This window comes from Anoplophora glabripennis, unplaced genomic scaffold (assembly GCF_000390285.2).
Source record: "Anoplophora glabripennis isolate ALB-LARVAE unplaced genomic scaffold, Agla_2.0 scaffold256, whole genome shotgun sequence".
In the NCBI taxonomy this organism is placed as follows: domain Eukaryota; kingdom Metazoa; phylum Arthropoda; class Insecta; order Coleoptera; family Cerambycidae; genus Anoplophora; species Anoplophora glabripennis.
In genome coordinates this window covers 253,175-273,741 of record NW_019416358.1, presented here as the reverse complement: position 1 = coordinate 273,741, position 20,567 = coordinate 253,175, and the positions used below count along the sequence as shown (strand labels likewise).

General features: G+C 31.8%; 1 protein-coding gene across 1 annotated transcript in view; it reads right to left on the bottom strand.

Annotated features, from left to right (window-relative positions):
* The window catches only part of LOC108907973 (protein vestigial), a 91,972-nt gene that overhangs the window by 50,335 nt on the left and 21,070 nt on the right, over window positions 1-20,567 (bottom strand). The gene's annotated exons all lie outside the window — the stretch shown is intronic.

Below are 20,567 nucleotides of genomic sequence, written 5' to 3'. Positions count from 1 at the left end.
GGAAACTGTAATTCACGCTGGTCAATGTATGTTCATAAAAATGAGGCCTAATTGAATGGCTACCGATGATGCCGTATCATTACTCCAAAATGGCTTTAGTTTTGCACTGGATATTTTCACTGGGGATTTTCAATGGACCAGTAGTGTTCGTGCGCCTGTTTGGCAAACCATTACTAACAAACCGACTTCCGTTCGTCCCAAGAACGTGCCGAAAACGATTCTGACCGACAGTTTCTACATTTAGTACAAGTTGAGCTATAAAATTAAGTCTGTTTTCAATGTGACACTCAGGCAAATAGTCCAAAATTGTGAATTTTATAGTCATGATACCCACTGGTCTTTAAAAATCGTTGAACGGCTGATTTACCCAAATTCAATTTCCAGCTAGCCTGCCGTATAGAATTTCATGGATTTTGTACCAAATAATAATAATAATAATTAATTTATTCACACAAACAATTTTATACATAATAAAATACAGCAGTAAGAACAATAGTGAATAAATAAGTAGACAATAAGTGACTAATCACTTGTTTTGTACAACAAAAGTAATAATAAAATATGTTAAATGAAACAACTTAGTAAATAAAAACGAAATCTATAATAAAAGTAAACTAAAGACCTAGTACAAACAAATTATTAAAAGATAGTAAGTATATAAAATCGCACAGAATTCCATACGCGTAGTTAAGTGTGTGCCGTACAGGACTATGCATAACATGTAAGTAGTTAAAAAGAATGGTCGGCACTTAAAAGTTAATGAAATATACTTTCGTACATCATTTACAATTTACATTCAATAATATCATTAACCATTACAACTTTGGGGCCATAACAGTATAGCAGCGTTGGGAGAAGGATTTAATTACTAAAGGTACGATATGATGGTCTTTATTACGAGTAAAGTAGTTATGACTAGGAACTAATGCCTTACTCTTATTGGTGTGATATTTTAGTAATGCACAATAATAATAAATCTGCCGAATGTCCATAATCCTACTCTCAGCGTATAGCAAGTCTGAAGAGTAATCATATTTTTTTCCAAATATTATCTTCAAAAATCTTTTTTGGATGATTTCAAGGGGGTTAATATGAACCCTTCGCGCAGAACCCCAAGCGAGAATGCCATATCGAATATAGCTTTCAGCTAAGGCATAATACAAAGTCTTCAGATATTTAATAGGTAGATAGTTTTTTAGGCATTTAAATTTATACATGATGGACTGTAACTTTCTAATTATATAATTAATATGAAAATCCCATTTAAGGTGTTTATCAATATAAATTCCTAGGTATTTAATTTCATTTACAGGATATATGGGGATCTGCTGACCTTGTAAGATAATATTAAGATGATCAAAGGGAAGAAGACAATTTGTGTTACAGCTAAATGGTATGTATGACGTTTTTGCAATATTAATAGTTAGTAGTCTGTGGTTTAACCAATTTTTTATTATCTTAAAATCAGATTCGACATTTTGTTTTAGTGTTGCCCAATCGGTATCTTCATAAAAAATTGCAGTGTCGTCTGCAAATCCTATTATCGTTCCCTCACTAGTCAATGAAAATACTGTAAAAGTCTAGCTGTATTAATATTGTTTCTCACCCTTCGGTCAATTATTTGACTTTTCCGAACAGAAAATGCATCTTCATTTCCTCGCATGGTCGCCTCCAATCTTGTAAAGATTCTATTATCAGGAATAGAGGCGCTCTGGATATCTTTTTCGATATAACTCTACAGCTCTTCTTGAATTTTTTGTGAGTCGTCGTAAATTAGCAACATATCAAATTTTTCTGAACGAGAAAACATTTTGTAAACACAAAAGCTTTACGTTTAACGTTCGTATTGAGTAATGGCAAGTATTTTGTGATGTATGTAATTGTGTAATTGCCAATAGATGGCCTCACTAGAAATATCTATTTTTGGAGCGCATTTTGTATAAATGTTTCTATAGCAGCCAAAGATAAAATCAGCTGTTTTTCACTATCACTATCACTATAAAGAAGTTGTTCCAATTTTTTATTATAATAATCAAAGGATCTCTAAAAATTCTAATCAAAATGAAGCAAGTGAACACAAATTATACTGTCCGATCTGAATTGGGAGACTTTGTAGGTATAATGTTATCCTTAGCTTATTTATTTAAAACCCAGTAAACTTACAATGCATGGGAAATCGCCATTAAGGAAACTAAACAAACGCATTCGATGTTATTGAAATTTTTTCACCAAACTAAAATGGTTACGTAAAGAAGTTGTATGTCGTTGACTTGAAAGACGTTTTTATATTTGTAATCAGGTACTGATCTAAGGTTGTCCGATACCGGGAATCAACTCTAGTGACAATTGTTGCTTTTTCTTTCGCGATACGCGGTATGCGATGCCAACTATGTTCCCCCGTATTAATTTTATATGGCTTTTTTGCTCCATTCTTCAAATCCGCTCTGAAAAAGGATATTTCAAAGGCCTGCGGTCGCACGCGGCCGGTGTGTCGTTTCATTAAGTATTGATTTTAGGGTTTCGAGATAAATTATTCATTCACGTTACAGCCGGCCCTAGTTGCATTATAGGGCCGTGGAAATTATTAGTGACATTTGGACATATTGTCATCATTCCGCGGTGAATAAATGGTTATACTTCTCACAATTTATAAATTAATAAAACAACGTTTCTATATTATGTGTGTTCTGAAACGCTTTGTTTTCGAGACACAGAGTGTTCAAAATTTGTGAAAAAATATGTTATCCAATTTACAATACCTTGGATGAAAAAAAATTATGACATATACAAGGTGTTCTACAAGCTCTATGACAAGTTTTGACAGATGGCAGCTGGGTTAATTTTAAACAGTTTTTCTTATAAGAACATAGGCCCAATTCGTTTTTTATTAGAAATTACAAACATTTTAAAAAACATAATTTCATATGTCAATCAAAGTTGATAAATAAAATGACGGTTGCTCAGTAACAATAACAATTATTATTTGTGTTTAAAGGTTAAACATTGGTTAACCTTTATTCACCAAATTAACAAATCTTAAGACTATAAAAATTGTTTAAAATGAAAATGTCGTTGTTTATAAAAAATTCACACATCCCCAAACTTAAAAAATATTCTTATTTTTTGAAACAATGAAAAATGTTTCTAATAGAGAAATGGTCGATGTCAATAGCGAATTTTATATGCAATGAAAGTATACAGGGCGTCCCAAAGTTCACGTCTGGGGCCCATAACAGACAAACGGAAACCGACAGTAAAAATCTGTTTATATGGCGTGAATAGGGAAACGCCATAGTCCGATTTGCATTTGAAAAACATGTTTTTAAAAATTCGGAAAATAAAGAAAATGACATCATCAACTTGTTTTCCACGAACATAACCATTTTTACGATAACTAAAATTATCTAATTTTTATGAACATTTTTTGTGCAGAAATTTCTCTTCACTAGCTCTTCTCTTTAGAAAGTTACAATAACATACATTATACAAAAATGTATTCTATTGTATTGGAACTAGTCATGAGTTAATCAACATTACTATGAAAAGCAATTGCTGTAACTCCTGTCATGAATTTGTTTACATATTAGTTGCTATGTTTTTCTTAAAAAAGGTCACTCCACAGAGAAAAATAGAACAATACACATAATGACGGTTAAATAGGATAACCAAATATAGAAATTATGAAACTATTTTAATTGTAACTAATAAATATAACAATAACTAATAACAAAACACAAAACAAAATATAAAATTATTATTATTACTTCTAAGCATTTATCTAATCTTTTCCCAACTTCCCTTGTAGCTTTAAACAACGTTTCTCTTGAAAGATTCTCACAAACATGCCGAATCTTTTGCTTTAAATGCATCAAACTTCTCGTGGGCGTCTTATATACTTTAATAATACTTTTTTAACGTTCTCCATAAAAATAGTCTACAGGCGTTAAGTCTGGAGACTTTGAAGCCCATTCTACAGGCTCATTAATTCCAATCCACTTAGTTCCGAAAGTATTTTTAAATAGTCTGTAACTCTTTTAGCTTTATGTGGAGGAGCACCATCGTGTTACAACCACATATTCAACCTGAGCTGCAGCGGCACATGTTCAAGCAGTACTGCTTCCTCTTGCAAAAACTGTAAATAGCTATTACCGTTCAATACATTTTCATAAAAGTATGGGCCAATTAAATGAATTCAAGTAATGCCACACCAAACATTTATTCCATAATGGCCCTGATTTTGAATGGCATTAACATAGTGTGTATTTTCAGTGGCCCAGTAATGTTCGTTTCTTTTATTTGGCTTGCCATTATTTATAAAATTTATAATATTCTCATTGGTCCAAAGAATGTGTTGTAAGAGTCTATTATCTATTTCCAAATTAACCATTATTTGGGCTACATAATTAAGTAATTTTTTAGCATGTATGTCAGATAAGTGCTCCAAGTTATTTAGCCTATAGTCACGGTAACCAATTGAGCTCAAAATTCTTTTCACAGAGCTTCTTTTTAAATTTAATGCAAAAATGGTCTGTCGTATAGAATTTCTAGGATTTTCCTCAAAATATTGTAACACGGTAATATCGTTACACACTGATTTTGAAATTCCTTTCCCTTTTATTGACGAAAATGCATTTTCGTTAGCACGCAAATATTTTTGGATTAACAGCTTGACGCTCTGGATATCTTTAATGATATAAGCAGCTAGCTCTTCTGGAATTTTTTTGGCATTCACCATAAATGAATATCATGTCAACTTTTTCATGGTTTGTGAACATTTTTTAATTTTTAGCAGCCACTTACTAGTTTGTTTATCATGCAAGAAATAGCGTTTGACAGAAACTAATATGTAAACAGACTTGTGACAGCAGTTTCAGCCATTGTTTCAACAACAATGTTGATTAAATCATGACTAATTCCAATACAATAGGATACATTTTTGTATAATGTTTGTCATTGTAACTTTTTAAGGAGAAGAAATAGAGAAAAAATTTCTGCATAAAAAATGTTCATAAAGAATGGGTATGTTCGTGGAAAAAAAAGTTGTCATTTTTTTTATTTTCTGAATTTTGAAAAAAAATTCAAGTGCAAAACTGACTTTAATGAGTCCCGATTCACGCCAACTAAACAGATTTTTACTGTCGTTTTTCGTTTGTCTGTTATGGGCCTGAGACGCGAACTTTGGACACCCTGTACATGTGGCGAAATATGCGTACTGGTGCAAAGGGTAAAACATTATTCCAAGAATATTCAATGAAAAAATAGAAATAGTTCTGCTTTCTAGGAAAGTTCGAAAAGATTCAAAATTGGCAAAACGAATGATTTATATTCATATGTATTGTTTTCCATGGCAACGCTGACAAAAGCAGTAACAGACTTGATCGAACCAGTGGATTCTCTATATCATATCTCTTTAACAATAATAATGTTTGAAATTGGAAAAATAATTTTGATGACATTCACAACCTTTAGAGTGGTAAAATTACCAAGATGGAATTTGAAGGCAAATATTTATTTTATCGTCATAAAAATCCTCGCTCACTTATTTGCTCTTTCCGTTTTTCTGTAATGTACAACAGTTTTATACTATATTTTTTCCTGTTCTGATTTTATCAAAGGTGTATGAATAAATTAAAAATTATTTCAAATTAAGAAATTCTGGTTGCTTCGCTCATTAATTAAAATTTAGGTAGAAACAATTAAGCCTCATATTTTTCACTACATCAATGTGTTAAGTAAAAAGAAGGCATATTTACTGGAGTTGTGTAACCTATTACAGGTACATTTTCCTAGGTAGTAAACCACAATACCAACCATTTAACCTTACAGGCATTCCACTTGATGTTAACAAGCCTCTCTTGGCTAGTCTTTTGTTATGTTCACTAGGCAACAGTAACGATACATCAAATTCGTTGACATCTTAATAGACATTTTTTGACATTATATCTCGACATATTTTTTCTGGCCGAGCAGGCGGCACGGTTTAGATGAATTACTAGAGCAAACACACTGTCAAGATAGAATAATTACCGGCATTATTATCTTCATTAGTTTGGCCTCTTTAGCGGTACTGACAAGATGTAAATTTTCTTTATATTCAAATTTATGCAGGCGCCAGTTCGAAAAGGTTGTTGTGGAGATACACTATTTATGGTATAATAAAAATTATTTATATTAAAGGGAAACTGACAGGCCAATAATAACTGTCACAATTTAAGAAAATTTGTTTCAGATGAGTGATAACAAATAGGATTTAATATTTTTCCAATTTTTCATCTGAGAATTAAGAAATAGATATGAAGTGAAACAAAATAGATTTGTCTACGTTAAAACTATTTGTCTAGTAAAGATGAGTGTCACTTTATTAATGTTATTTGAAAAATTCCGGTAAAACATAATAAAGAAAATAATTATGTTACCATACTGAGTGTTCTCTAGGTACGTGCAAAAATTCCAGGGACGTATTCCATGGCCAAAATTAATGTACTTAATTTGATTAAATAAACATAAGGTCGTAAATCTATCGTTGACAGGCCTACAGGGTTTATAAAGTTAAAAAAAACGACTCGTTGTTTTTAATTTTTAAACTGCTCGAGTGTATTTAAATGAGGTGGTACAAATGATAACAGAAATTCCTTAGGTGAAAATAAGTTGATTTAACCTAACATACCTATATTCCAAGTCGCATAATAAAGAAGATACAGGGTGTCAAAGTGAAAAATAAAAAATGGTTTTTCCTTAATCTCTAAAGTTTTATTCGGACATGTTTCAAATTTTCTAGCGAGATAATTTTTCAGGGTGGGAAAAATAATATAATAATCATTTTTGGCAGTCCTGTGCGAGGCGCCATCTAAAAAATATTGTTTATTCCAGCCCTATTGATAGCGTAGAAAGAATTTTTGTAGCAACTGAGGACGTAAACAACGACAGAAACATTTTTACAATGGTACGTCATAGTTTTAATCGTAGAATTAGACTATGTTTACAAGAAAATGTAATTTCTTCGAAAACATCCATTAAGATATCTTTTATTGTTTAATTTTTAGTTAATTATTCTCTTATATTATGTATTTATTGTTTTATGTGACTCTTGATTTTTCCAGTTTTATTCTTTTCTTCAAATATTTTGCAACAATTAGGTATTTTTTTCCTGTTATTTTCGCAAAACAGATTTCTTTAGTGCAGGGTTCAAATATCTTCATAAGTAAGAAAATGCATTATTTATGGAAGTTATGAAGTGCTCGCTAAAATAATACCTACGCCAATAGTGACTTATTAATAAACACTATTAATTTTAAAATATTTGTTGCCGATAATACAAATATCCGTACTATAAATGCTGTGAGGCAATGAATTCTGTTTATTAACAAAAATGTCCGTATACTAATTTATAAAATCAAAAATATCTACCCAACAGTTGAGTACCTACATTTTTTGTTAAAAAATGTCCAATATTTCATATTTTGTTACTAAAAGCTGTATACGAGGGCTGACAAAGTTAATACATATTACATTACCTGTAGTCAAAAATGATTATTATATTATTTTTCCCACCCTGCAAAAATCTGTCGCTGGAAAGTTTTAACATGCCTGACTAAAACTTTAGAAATTATCAAGGAAAAAAACATTTTTATGTTTCACTTTGACACCTTGTATCTTTTTTATTATGTGAATTGGGATATAGGTATGTTAGATGAAATTAACTTATTTTCACTTAAGGAATCTCTGTAGGCACCTCTCATTTGTGCCTCTTCATTTAAATACACCCTGTATATGAACAAATTACCTCCTCGTGTCTACTTGCAGACAATATAAATTTGGTCCAAGTGTACTACGCTTATAGTCTTCCCGAAGTCAGTTGAACATGCAAAAAACGCCTGGCAATAAAATTTAATGAGTTTCATAGGCGCCTCAAAAAAAATTTTATATTTTTTTTTACAATAATTTATATATAATATGTAGAAAATTTCTATTACCTATATGTTCATTGGGCCATCAACATATTTTAATTATTTATGTCCTCAAACAATTTTATTATACTGGTGGTAAATTTCGTTTTGTTCCGCTTCAAAAGGTCTCCAAAATGCCATGTGATAATATTAGTAAACAAAATATCCCTCTTATTTCTTCCTTTCGCAATTGTAATATGAATGATTGATAGAAGGTGCCTATAATAAATTAAAATTACCTGAATCACACCAAATTCCGCATTGCTGCACTGCACTGCTGGGAAATTTATCAACTGCTGAGATTTATTGCCCAGTAGCCCAATGCAACTGTGTTTGTTTTCCTTTGCCCGCGCTCGCATTCTACAACTGGGCGTATATATTTCTACCACCTCCACGTTTAGTTCGACCAGACCGGTATATGGGTATGGCTAAATAAATATGGGAACAAGTTTTTCAAATATTTCAATGCCGAGTTGCTGCGTCAATAGTGAAGATAATGAACGAAATGCAACAATTTGTAAATACTTTGAGAAAACATTTTAAATATAATACAATTTGTCCCTCAAAGAGTTGGAAACCATCTACAGACCACGGTCCCACTTATCCCTTTAAGTCACACATTTCGCTGTTCAATATTTTTGGCTGAATTTTGTTACCGTGGGTTTTTGGTGTCGCTGATTACGAATCTGAAGTCCAAATCTCAAAATTATTGAGATGGGGAACTGTTTTTTAAGCTGTGATAAAAGCGTGTATTCTAACAGAGTCATTTTATGGCACATAATTAGTTGGAGAAGTTGAATTTGGCGGAAATTGAAACAAAAAAAAATTGGTTGGATGATTGTTACGTAGTGTTGTTCGAGTGTGAAGAATAGTGCCGTGGCGCATAGCAAAATGTATCGTCTGAATACGGCTTAATGAAACAACGCGATAGATAGCAATTCCTACCTCGAATCGTCCTTTACCGACCGTATTTCCATGAGTGGTGTTCTGATGGTGCCGATTTCAAGAGTAACAATCATTTTTGGACTATGGAATCGGAAGCAAGGTGCGTATACCACCGCGCTTCCAAATTCCTCACATTTTATGTCTCCAACATCACTTCCCCGGCAGATCCCATGAACACCGAAGAATTCGCCCTTAGAGAAGAAATGTGGGAAGATTGGTTGGCGCTTTTGGGCTGACCTCAGCGCGGAATTCCAGTGATAGCATGCCGTCGTTCGGAAACTGTCGAATGGTTTATGCGCGGATAATCGCGATCGCCGATTGTTTTTTAATACGGGCCGGCCCAGCTGGCTGTGATGAATAGACTGGGAACAAAAACGAGGCAGTTGTTGAAATTAGAAGTCCGGGAAGAGAGTTCTGTCCGGCGCCGCGGAATGCTTTGACAAGGCCGACCGTATCGTGCCACAACAGGATGGTACTGGCTTGGCTCAAATGAGACAGCGATGTTTGGTGAATTGCCTAAAGTATCCTTACGAGAAATATTTGTAAAGATTAAGCAGTCTGGCATCGATCTCAAAAATATGAAAGAAACAAAAATATGAGCATTAATGTTTCTTTCTTAAAATTCTGTTACTAAAAAATACTTTTTGTTGCTGCTGTCAACGATTATACATGGTGTTTTCCATGACATAACTTATGTCCCTTGATCCACGCTGAACCAAAATGTATTTTTTTCGTGATTTTCGTGATATAGGGATTCACATATCTCTGAATATTCTTCGTGCAGACTGAAACTTGCGCTGGCGGCTAGCAAATTCAATTGACTGAAGTAGTGCACAAATATGTCAACTAATGGAGAAGGTAGCTGGAGATACTGTCATTGAGAATTCTCCCCAGAACTTTACACTGTTTAATTTACTTGAAACTTGAAATTGACAAATTTTTCGAATAAAATGGGATATCTTTTTTTCTTTGAAATACTATTAGGAATTAGATACTTTCAATGGATTTCCAAAAATCTCGATGTAGAACATGAAATTGACAGTTGAAAACTGAATGTGAACATTCTACGAGTTTACATAATAAAGACATAACCTCTAACTACAGGAAATTAATTAAAAATTAATTTAAAAAACAAATTGTAGTACACAAATAACGAATAGTAAATAGGTGGCTAATAAATACAAGGGAAAATCTTTGTATAAATTGCTTTAAATAAAATAAAACATTCCAATATAGAACGATTTTCAAAACACTAACTTATTTGAACATTGCCTTTAAAAATTTTATATAAATAATGGGGTACTGTCAAAAACCATTGCTGAGTAGGAATCTCTAAAAAAAAGTTTATTTATTTAGCTATCTTCCTATTTCATGTAAAAAAGTTAGTTTAAGAATTCTGTGCAACATTGGCAACACTGTATTTCTGATCTTTCCTCTTTCCTTCAAAATAGACAAACTGTGATACACGTAAATACCAAATCGAAATCAGCAGAAGTTTTCTGTTAAAAATCGTATAGTTACATATATTTATTTTAAATTTGGCTTTTTACTTTACTACTAATTTTGTCACAAAACAAAAACAATCACGTATTCTACACAGTAAACTGTACAGCTGTTGAAAATATATGTCTACTTTTAATATTTACCCTGTGTACGTACAGTGGTCACTTATTCCGTTAGAATATCCTAAATTAATAGATATACAGTGTTGGTTAGATTACAAAAGAACTTGTGCATTTCCCTACTCCTATTAAAATTATGAAAAGATATTAGAGCCGCATCGTTCCTGAAATATTAAAAAAAAATTGAAAAATCGTTTTTTTTTCTATACTTTTTTATTACTGGAAATAGCTTAGGGCTGCTTGCACTAAAAATATATAAGACTAGCTTTGTTATGCTAGTTTAAATATTTAAGTATGACTTTATTTTCGATGCATTACACCACCCGTATTTTGAGCCAGCTTTGTTAAACAAGTAAAATGAACTTCTACTCTGAAATTAGTTCTTTAATCATTTTATTATTTTTTTTCATATTATAACTATAACTTTAACCATAAAAAATATACGTTTCTGATATGCGTTTTTGAAAATTGTAAATAAAAATAGACTATAAAATATTAACTACTTAAAAATAAGAGAGAGAGGGAGAGAAAAAGGCGAACAGTGCAAATTCAAACGAAAAAAAATAGCGTTACTTAGTATTATTTCCAATTAAAAACTGATAATATTTCTGTGCGAGAGAAAAGCAAAGCCTGAGAAAAATTGGAAGCCGAATTCAACGAGATATCTGCTGACAGTAGCTATAGAGAAATAAGGTGAAAAAGATTGCAGCTCATGACAAGATGTAATGAAGATGGTCTATCCCAAAAGTAGAGAAAGATTCTTCTTACGATCTAGTTTTATCAATATTAATGACAACACTGTTTATGGATTGACAAATCCTTTTGATTTGGATTCGAAAACAAATTTGAAAACAGAAATAAACCTCCAAAGTACGTTTTAAATTATTTAATTTAAGTAAATTTCAAAAACGACGTATAACGTAATGTTACATCAGAAGTCAGGTTAGACGCAGGCTAAGCGAAGTTTAAATTTGTTAAATCTCTAATTCTGGCGCCATGCCCAGTTTAAACGCGATCTATCAAACGGTACAATTCAATTTTTAATATAAGCGTGGCTTATTGCAAAACTGTGCATATATTTTATCGATATAAACTGTGCTTAATGAATATAATTAGATAAGTATCTAGTTAAGTAAAAAAATTTCGTTTTCTTATCTCGGCTCTAATTTATAACAAAAAATTATATTGTCAAACTCGTGATTTCATGTTCCATGTATACACATAAAATCGGTAAGTAGCTTATTATTTATTGTATTTTTTTGTTATTATCTTCATTCAGCAAAATTTATGAAAATCATATTAAAATCTTTCTTACTGAAAGATACAGAATATTTTTTATGTTTACATTAGCAGTTATCTGTGCTAACAACGACAATGATAAGCTTCATAAATGTTTACAAGCTATGTGACCACCGACCATAACAACCAACATTGCAGGGCTGGTATTGGTAAGAAAAGATCCCTAAATCTTGGCACCACTAATATTAATGACTCGCTTACAATGAATAATGACAAACTGTTACGTCCACGCTCGAAATAATGCGATCGCTGATCGGTCGAACAGAATGACGTGAAAGCTAACACCAGTCACAGCCGGTGAAACAGAATGTTGTGCTTTAGTGTAATCTTGATCTTATTGTTTCAATAATTTTTAATTTTACCGAAATTTTATTGCCAACATGAAGTAAATAAAACTAGGTACTGTTCCAAACAAAATTGCTGGTCAATTGTAATCAATACCTACGCTGGATTTATATCTCACTATTGATGAACTGTAGATTGTTTATTTCTAACAGGAACATAATAAGATCAATTTTGTTAATTTGGCCTTCGAAATTTTAATATTATTTACATCTGTTTTTGTACAAAACTCTCGAAAATGAGAATATTTTGAAAAAAAAAATTTAATATAATGCAGAACACCATTATTAGAAATTGTGGTAACAAGCAAAAAAAGTAAGTATCTCAACTAAATGATTTAGAATTTATTTGAGAAAATATCGCAGAATTCAAAATAGTGTAAGTGAGAAAGTTAAGTACAAAAAATTGTAAGTTGGAAAGAAATCATTAAAGACAACTTCGAAATATTTGAAGTACTACATCACAGCAGAAAATTTTACAGTTCTCTTCTTTTAATCTAGTGTGAAAGACAAAGATAAATCACGAAATTGCTCATTTCGTGCGGCCCCAGCACCCACATATTTTAATCAGGTCCTTCTAGTAATTCGATCGTAGGTACTCCGTGAGAGAAATCAAAGATATTTAGATGTATTCCGCGTGCCTCCGTTGCCTGCTAAACGTTTAAACTTGTTTCGCTTGGCTTAAGCTCAGTACTCTACCAATAAACGCAAGGTTGGCGGCTGCACCTGCTTTAATTCACTTAATGTCGGATACAGCTCGTCGGGGATTTGCAGAACCAGATCAAATCAAGGAACGGAATTTTTTGCCCGGGACTTTATTCCTTTTAAGAGTTAATAATTTCAGAGTAAAAGAGGACAAGATATACAGCGCAACTCAGGGGACCAATAACTAGATATATTGCTCATCTCCTAGAGCAGCCATTAGTACTGGGAATATATGGACGAAGCGGGTATGCCTTACAAAAATATAAATTTCATAAAAAAATATACGTGAGCAGTACAGGGTGCCGAAAAGGAGAAGGTCGATCTTAAAACCACAGCCTATGAAAATAAGAGGTTTAAACTAATTTACCTATTATATATAAAAGTGTTTGCTTTAATAGATACAGGACATTAAATTTGAATAATTAGGAATCGTTTTTTATCTTTGATAATTTTCGAGAAAAAAACGCATGTTTATTTCATTCAATTGTTGCAAGTTCCAGGAGATTTCTGTACTTAGAAAAATAAATAAAAAATAGAGTTACCATTATCCTTTATCCTCCTCAACTTCTTTGTAAGTACACCTATACAAATCATTTATGTCCGATCATTTTATCTCTCTTAGAAATTTCTTATTTATTGTAGTTTTCTTGGAAAATACCACACTTTAAAAAGCTATGTATAAAGGCTACATACCGTTTTATATGACGTGTAATTAAGGATAACGTAAAGATGAATTTTGAAAGCCATTAAAAATAAAGAGAAAAACATATACAGGGTGTCCCAGAATAACGGTCATTATTGTCTGAAAGAGGAAAAGTTATGAACGGATATTATCACCATACATCAATTTTGTAAGTGTTAAAAAAACACTATGTGTAACACCAAAATGTGTAGTTATTTACAAAATTCAAAAAAAAATCACGAACTTTGAGGCCATCTAGCGGTCAAACAAAACGATTTCGGATATAGGTGAATATTTCCTAAATCTGCCTATTTGAGTACACGAGTCTGTGGTCTTCCGTTCTACACATTATTCTTAGACACCCTGTATATTTAACAAATAATTTTAGATAGTATTCTTAGTAATGTTGAACGCAAAAATCAACTAATACTCAACCGAATTAATTTAACTGAGTCTGTATAAATATTTCGTTAGTAAAAATTTTATAAAACAAAAAAAATAAACAAAAAAACTGACATGGGTAACGATGCATTTTATTTCTAATATTTTTGGTGACTACAACAAAATAAATTTTAGTCTTGATTCATTGACTGGTTCTTTTTTTTTGATTTCCTCCTACACTGACGCACATGGGAATTTTTTTTATTAGAGAAAATCTTAAGTTTTGTAGGACTCTTCTCCTTACCGAAGTTTAATAGCCGCCATAAGGTTTTTATCTCTAAAATGTGAATGTTATTAATTCCTTCAACCCTTCAACATAAACAATATGTTCATACTACCTCAGAGAAAGAAATTCACTGGATTAAAATCTGGTGAACGTGCTGGTTACTGAATAAAAGCATTTTAACTTCTTCCGATAAAACCATTTGGAGATAATTTACTATTAAAAAATTTAAGTTAGCATCCACAGTAAAATGTAGTTTCAGCTAGACGGTGCTGCATCTCATTATGGTAGAAATGTGCGTCATTACTTAAACAGTAAATTATTCCCAAACGACTGGATTAGATACGGCCAAAACGCTCTTGTTCAATAGCCACCACGAGCTCCAAATTTTAATCCAATGGATTTATTTTTCGAGAGTAGTATGAAAGATATTGTTTATGTTGATGAAATTGAACACTAATAGAAAAAATCCTCATGGAAGCCGATAATCTTCGGTAGAAAGACGTATTTCAAAAACATTAAGATTTTGCTGAAGCGAAAAGTAAACATATAATATATTGTTGAAATTCGAAAAACTTACAGATTTGAAAACTTTAAGAAAACACAGGATGTTGCATTTAAAGGAATAAGTATAACTTTTAAAAGTTTTCCTATAGTAAAATAAAAAATTTACTCAGGTGATAATAATGCATTGTTTCAGAAACAGAATCAGAAATCAAACAAAACATACGAGGTCTGTTCAGAAAATAACAGAACTTTTTAAATTACGCGCTAATGGAGATTTTTAGTGATATGAGGTTGGCAGCACTGCGTTGCGCATAACTTAATCTGTAACCACATGTTCTTGGATTGTTGATACCTCATTTAGTTTTCGTGATATTGTTATTTGAGTACAATGTGTTTAAGTGCTAGTGACGATTTTTGAAATGTGCGATTTTCTGGAATAACCATGCAACATAAAATTTTGCGTGAACCCGGGGAAAACTTTCACGGATTTAAAAGTGATCGTCAGTCAATTGAAGATGATTCTCGACCAGGAAGTCTTTCCACTTCAACTGATGACTCCCACGTTCAGAAAGTCAAAGAGCTGGTGCGTAAAAATCGCCGATTGACTGTTAGAGAAATTGCAGAAAAGGTCTCAAATTGGCTCATACTATGAAATTTTGACTGAAAAATTGAACTTGCATCGAGTTGTAGCAAAATTTGATGACTGAACAATAGAAAGAAAATCGTAGGGGGGCGTTTGTCGGCGACTCCTTGAAGAAATCCAATGACGATGAAACCTTCATTCAAAGGATCATAACGGGGTTTACGGCTACAACATTGAGACAAAAGTTCAATCATCACAATGGATTGGCAAACGATCTCCATGTCCTAAGAAAGCATGTCAGTCTCGAACCAATGTCAAAATGATACTCACTGTTTTTTTTTTCTTCGACTCTAATGGAATTGTGCGATGATGCGTGAAGTTTTGCCTCAAGGTGAAATAGTGAACTGTGTGTAGGTACTATCAAGACGTTTTACAAAAAAACAGCAAAACGAGACCAGATTTGTGACGAAACAACTCATGGTTCTTGCACCATGACAATGCGCCCGCGCTCTCAGCTTTGTCAATTCGTCAGTTTTGTGCCAAAAGACAGAATACTATCTTCCCTCATCTTCTTTCCTGACCAGACTTGATTGCTTGCGATTTTTTCTTATTTCCGAAATTAAAGTCAGTGCTGAAGGGGCACCGTTTTCATAGTATTGATGACATCAAAGCTAATTCGTCACAGACTTTAAAGGCCTTTCAGATGAAGCTATCCAGGATTGCTTCGCGAAATGGAGGAAACACCACTGGAAAAAGTATGTGAATAGGTGAGGGGAGTACTTTGAAGGTGGCAAGGACCAACAATGTATAAAATTAATAATAAAGTTTAAAAAAATAAAGTTCGGTTATTTTCTGAACAGGCTTCATATAAGTACGACAAATTTCTATTTCTATTCACGTATTCAAAACGTTTTTGTAGGACATCTTTTAACTGCAACTACTGTAAGAAACAAATTAGCAATCATTATTACCGCTTGCATACGGTGTTAGAATTTTAACGGCAATTACCGGCAGGAAAATATAAATAATCACAATAAATATACCTCTTATTAATAACTAAGAGCTTTTTTCACGCTCTGGGACTTTTCAGTTATTCGGAATTCAGCAGCGGTATCAGTGAACGCGTTCTATGAGAGCCATCTTAAAAGGTTCTAATCGTTTACATTGCTAGTAGTCCAGTTACTCAGGGTTTTTGCCTCCAAATTCTTTATAACTGAAATGATTGACGTGAAATTTTGACTGAATGAGGGGAATGCCTCAAGGAACAAAACTTATATAGTGCCGAAGTGTGTTTTTGCCCTGGGGGGTGGTTCCCACCTCTTCTTGGGGGTAGAAATTTTTACGCCCAAAATAACCACAGAAATCGATAGAGGAGTCAGTTTTAAGTAACAAATGTTATACAAAGTTTTTTGGATAATTCAATACTTTCCGAGTAATTCGTCATTGAAAATGTTGATTTTTTACTGAAAAAGTGCTTGTATTCTGACAGTTTTTTGCAAATAACTCTGAAACCATTGGATTTAACGAAAAAGTTGTCATGAACAAAAAGAAAGGTTATAAAAAACAAATCTAATGGCATTATTTTATTTTTCTCTAATTGCAATATAAACCGAGTTATGGATTTTTAAACATTATTATATGTTAGTTACAAACTAAATTGGAACCAGTTAACGTTAAATAACGCCAAAACCATAAATATTAGGAAAAAACTATTTGAACTTTTTTTAAAGTTTTTTGGAAAACCTTTAAAATGAGTAGTTTTAAAAGTCTTTAGAATCAAAATTAACGGAAATATGATCGAAATAACATGATAGTCTAATTTTTTTTAAAGAAAAAATTAATAAACAAATCAGTGCCTTTATCGACAGTATTAAAATTAAATGCAATCCATTTACAGATTTCTTCATTTATGTTCTAAGAAAATGTTCTGGGTCTTTGGCTCACTTACAAAGCATGCTTTCGAAAAAAAAACTTAATTTCTGAAAATTTTTCAAATTTTTTAAAAAAATTCGATTTTTACGCTGTAACTTAAAAATTAAAGGGTGTACGAAACAAATACAAGAATTTAGCTTTATTTTTGCTGAAGATTTTGCTATACTTTGTTATTCTTCTAAAATTAATATTAATCGAGATATCGCCATTTTAAGTTATCATATGAATGAGAGAACCACCCTTTTCGAGCCATTTAAACCCTTCAAACTTAAAAATGAAGGGCTTAAAGAAGATCAACCCCACAGTACACATAGCTCTTACAATTCCCTGCAAAATGAGCCTTTGTGCGATTAAAAATCTTAAAAAGTAAGAAAGGTATCGTCAAAAACATAAATACGTGTATAGGTGATAATTTAAAAAAAAAATTATGTCAAACAAGAATTTTGAAGCATTTAGATCTTTTTTGTATATGTACATATTTCGACACGTAGATATACGTAATTTGACATGTGGAATATGATCCGGGAACAACTGCCTAAAATGCACGATTAAAACGATTCAAGTTGAAAAAAAAATGTGTATATTATTTTCATCCAAAGGGGTGGTTTTTAAAGGTTTTTCCGGGTTAAAAATTTGGGATATATTAAGTTTCATATTAGATAGCATATGAAATTACTCATATTGAATAAATAAAAAAGATAAAATGCTTAAATTTGTATTTTTTTCTTTTTTTTCAATAAGGTGTGGTTTTCACCCCTTAAGAACAAAAAGCACATCTAGCGTATATATAAGTTTTAAAGTGGGGGCCTAATTCTAAATTTTGAGAAAAATCGATGCAGTTATAAAAAATTCGGAGGAATTACTATATTTTCAGCTACAGTAACTGGGCTATAAGCCTCCTTGCTATAAATAAAAAGCCACATTGGAAATGGGTGTATTATGTTTTATTTATTGTCCGACGCGCATAATTTATTCCTCGGATATTTGTAAATCAATGAGGTGGATTATTACGGGAGCAATTACGGGAGAAAATGAGGCCGTAATTGGTAAATTATTCGCAAGGTTTTCGCCATTGCTTTTCTGCGAGGAACTTGACAGAAGTTTGCGAAAAAAAATTGAGAAATGATCTGTTTTGCTGGAAATATTGCTTGTAATAAAATACGACGTTAACGGCTTCAATTAATATTAGATATTCATTTGCCATTTATAGTGTGGTAGTCTGACGCAATATCGTATAAATATACACCTAGTTAATGAATCCGGAGACATATTAAGACTTTTTCCTTGAGATGGCTTCAAGTACGCGCATATAGGCTCTCATACTTTTATACAGAATTACACACCACAACATTGTTTATTCTAATGCAACACGTGTAAAATTATATTAAACCCGCAATTTTACAGGTTGAATAATTATTTAAAAACAAACTCACATGAAAATATGTGAAAAAATTTAATGGGTAGTACAGTATGTCCTACTTAATGGGTCTGCGGGTTATTTAACCACGTCTGGAGTCCCACAGGGATCTATTCTTGGGCCCCTATTGTTCAACATTTTTATCAACGACATAACCAATTGCTTAGATATTAATTACCTTCTCCATGCTGATGACCTGAACATATTCTTAACCATTGTAGTCCTGGCTGTATCGTTGCTCCCGCTAGGAACATGACTTATTCGATTTTTTTTCATAATCTTACTAAAAAAATGACCCTTGAAACATATCCGTACGTTGCAGAAGTTACTAATGGTCAAAAATTGTTTAAACAATTTTTTTTAAACAAATTCGTAATTTTCGATTTTTTCGCTCGAAATATTTTTTTTAGGCTTTTTGGGGTATCCTGAACAAAAAAGTCTCTATGCAACTTTTCTCTAAAATCTACCGTTTTCGAGATATTAACGATTTTTTTCCGAAAAAACGCGATTTTAACCATTTTCAACGTCAATAAACTATATTAAAAATTGCAAAATCCGAAGAGTTACGCCGGCATATTTTATTCTGGAGACTTGTTTTTTTTACTCTAATTTTAGCTGTGTTACATACTTTAACTCGACCTAACACTTTTCGTGATCTCGGTGTTATTTTTGTTGTTATCTTTCAACTGAAAAAATAATATTTGAAACATGTAAGTCATATGGTTTCATAGTCAGAAACAGTATAGATTTTGTACAAATAAACACGCTAAAAACTATTTTTCTTTTGTTCGATCTAATTGTAAGCTTCATTTGCTACACCCGTTTGGTCTCTTTCATCTGTACAGAACATTAGGTTATTGATTATGTCATATGGTATGGAACTACAACGATGATGGGTTTTTATTGCATTAATCATTAAAATGGTTATTTAGAATGAAAAATCCGCGGAGTGCTATTAAATTAGAGGGTGGAAATTGGAGATAGGGGTTAAAATGCACTCCTTTCAGTTTTTTAATTGTAGCTCGAAAACGAAGCAAAATTTCCCTATAGTTCATAGGAAAAATTATTTAGAGAATTGAATTTCCCATCGAAATAGCTTATTTATAAAATTTAAAAGGAAAATTGTATGCAAAATAATCGCAAAAAAATCGATTTTCTGATTTTTTTTACTTTTTTGCCTCTAGTTTTCTTTTGATTAAAGATGGGTATAGGAATTGCTTCACAGAAAAAAAGTAGATAAAATTTCCTTCAAAATAAGAGGTTGTAGAGCATTTTTGGATGAAAATTGACTGATATATGGCCGCTCAAACTTAGCCAATTTTTCGATTTTCGTCGCTTTTACCCTTATACGTTCTAATTCTCATTTTTTGCAAAAAAGGAAGGAAATAAGGCGTTCAAGGATTTTCATCACATGTCTCGTTCGAAGAATCAATTAAAAATGAAAAAACCGTGGGGTGCTATTAAATTAGAGGGTTGAAATTGAAGAAAAGTGTAAAAAAGCACTTTTGCAGTTTTTTAAATATAGCACGAAAGCGAAGCAAAATTTCGGTATAGTTCATAGGAAAAATTTTGTAGAGAATTAAATTAATATAGACATACATATGAACCAATATTTATATTCAATTAAATTCCAAACTAGCCATTCTATGTTACATATATCCGAATTCTTTTAAAAATATTATTCAAATTAAGGTTACTCAGGTTTAAATCACTTAATTTATACTAAATGATTCCTATTTAATGCCTTAGTATATAAATTTTAATGAGAATTGAATTTCTCATCGAAATGGCTTATTTAAAAAATGTAAAAGGAAAATTTTATGCAAAAAATCATTAATAAACCATTTTAAAGAAAGCAAAAAATAAACATTTTTAATTTTTTTTACTTTTTAAATAAAATAATTTAGTAAAAACTTGAAAATTT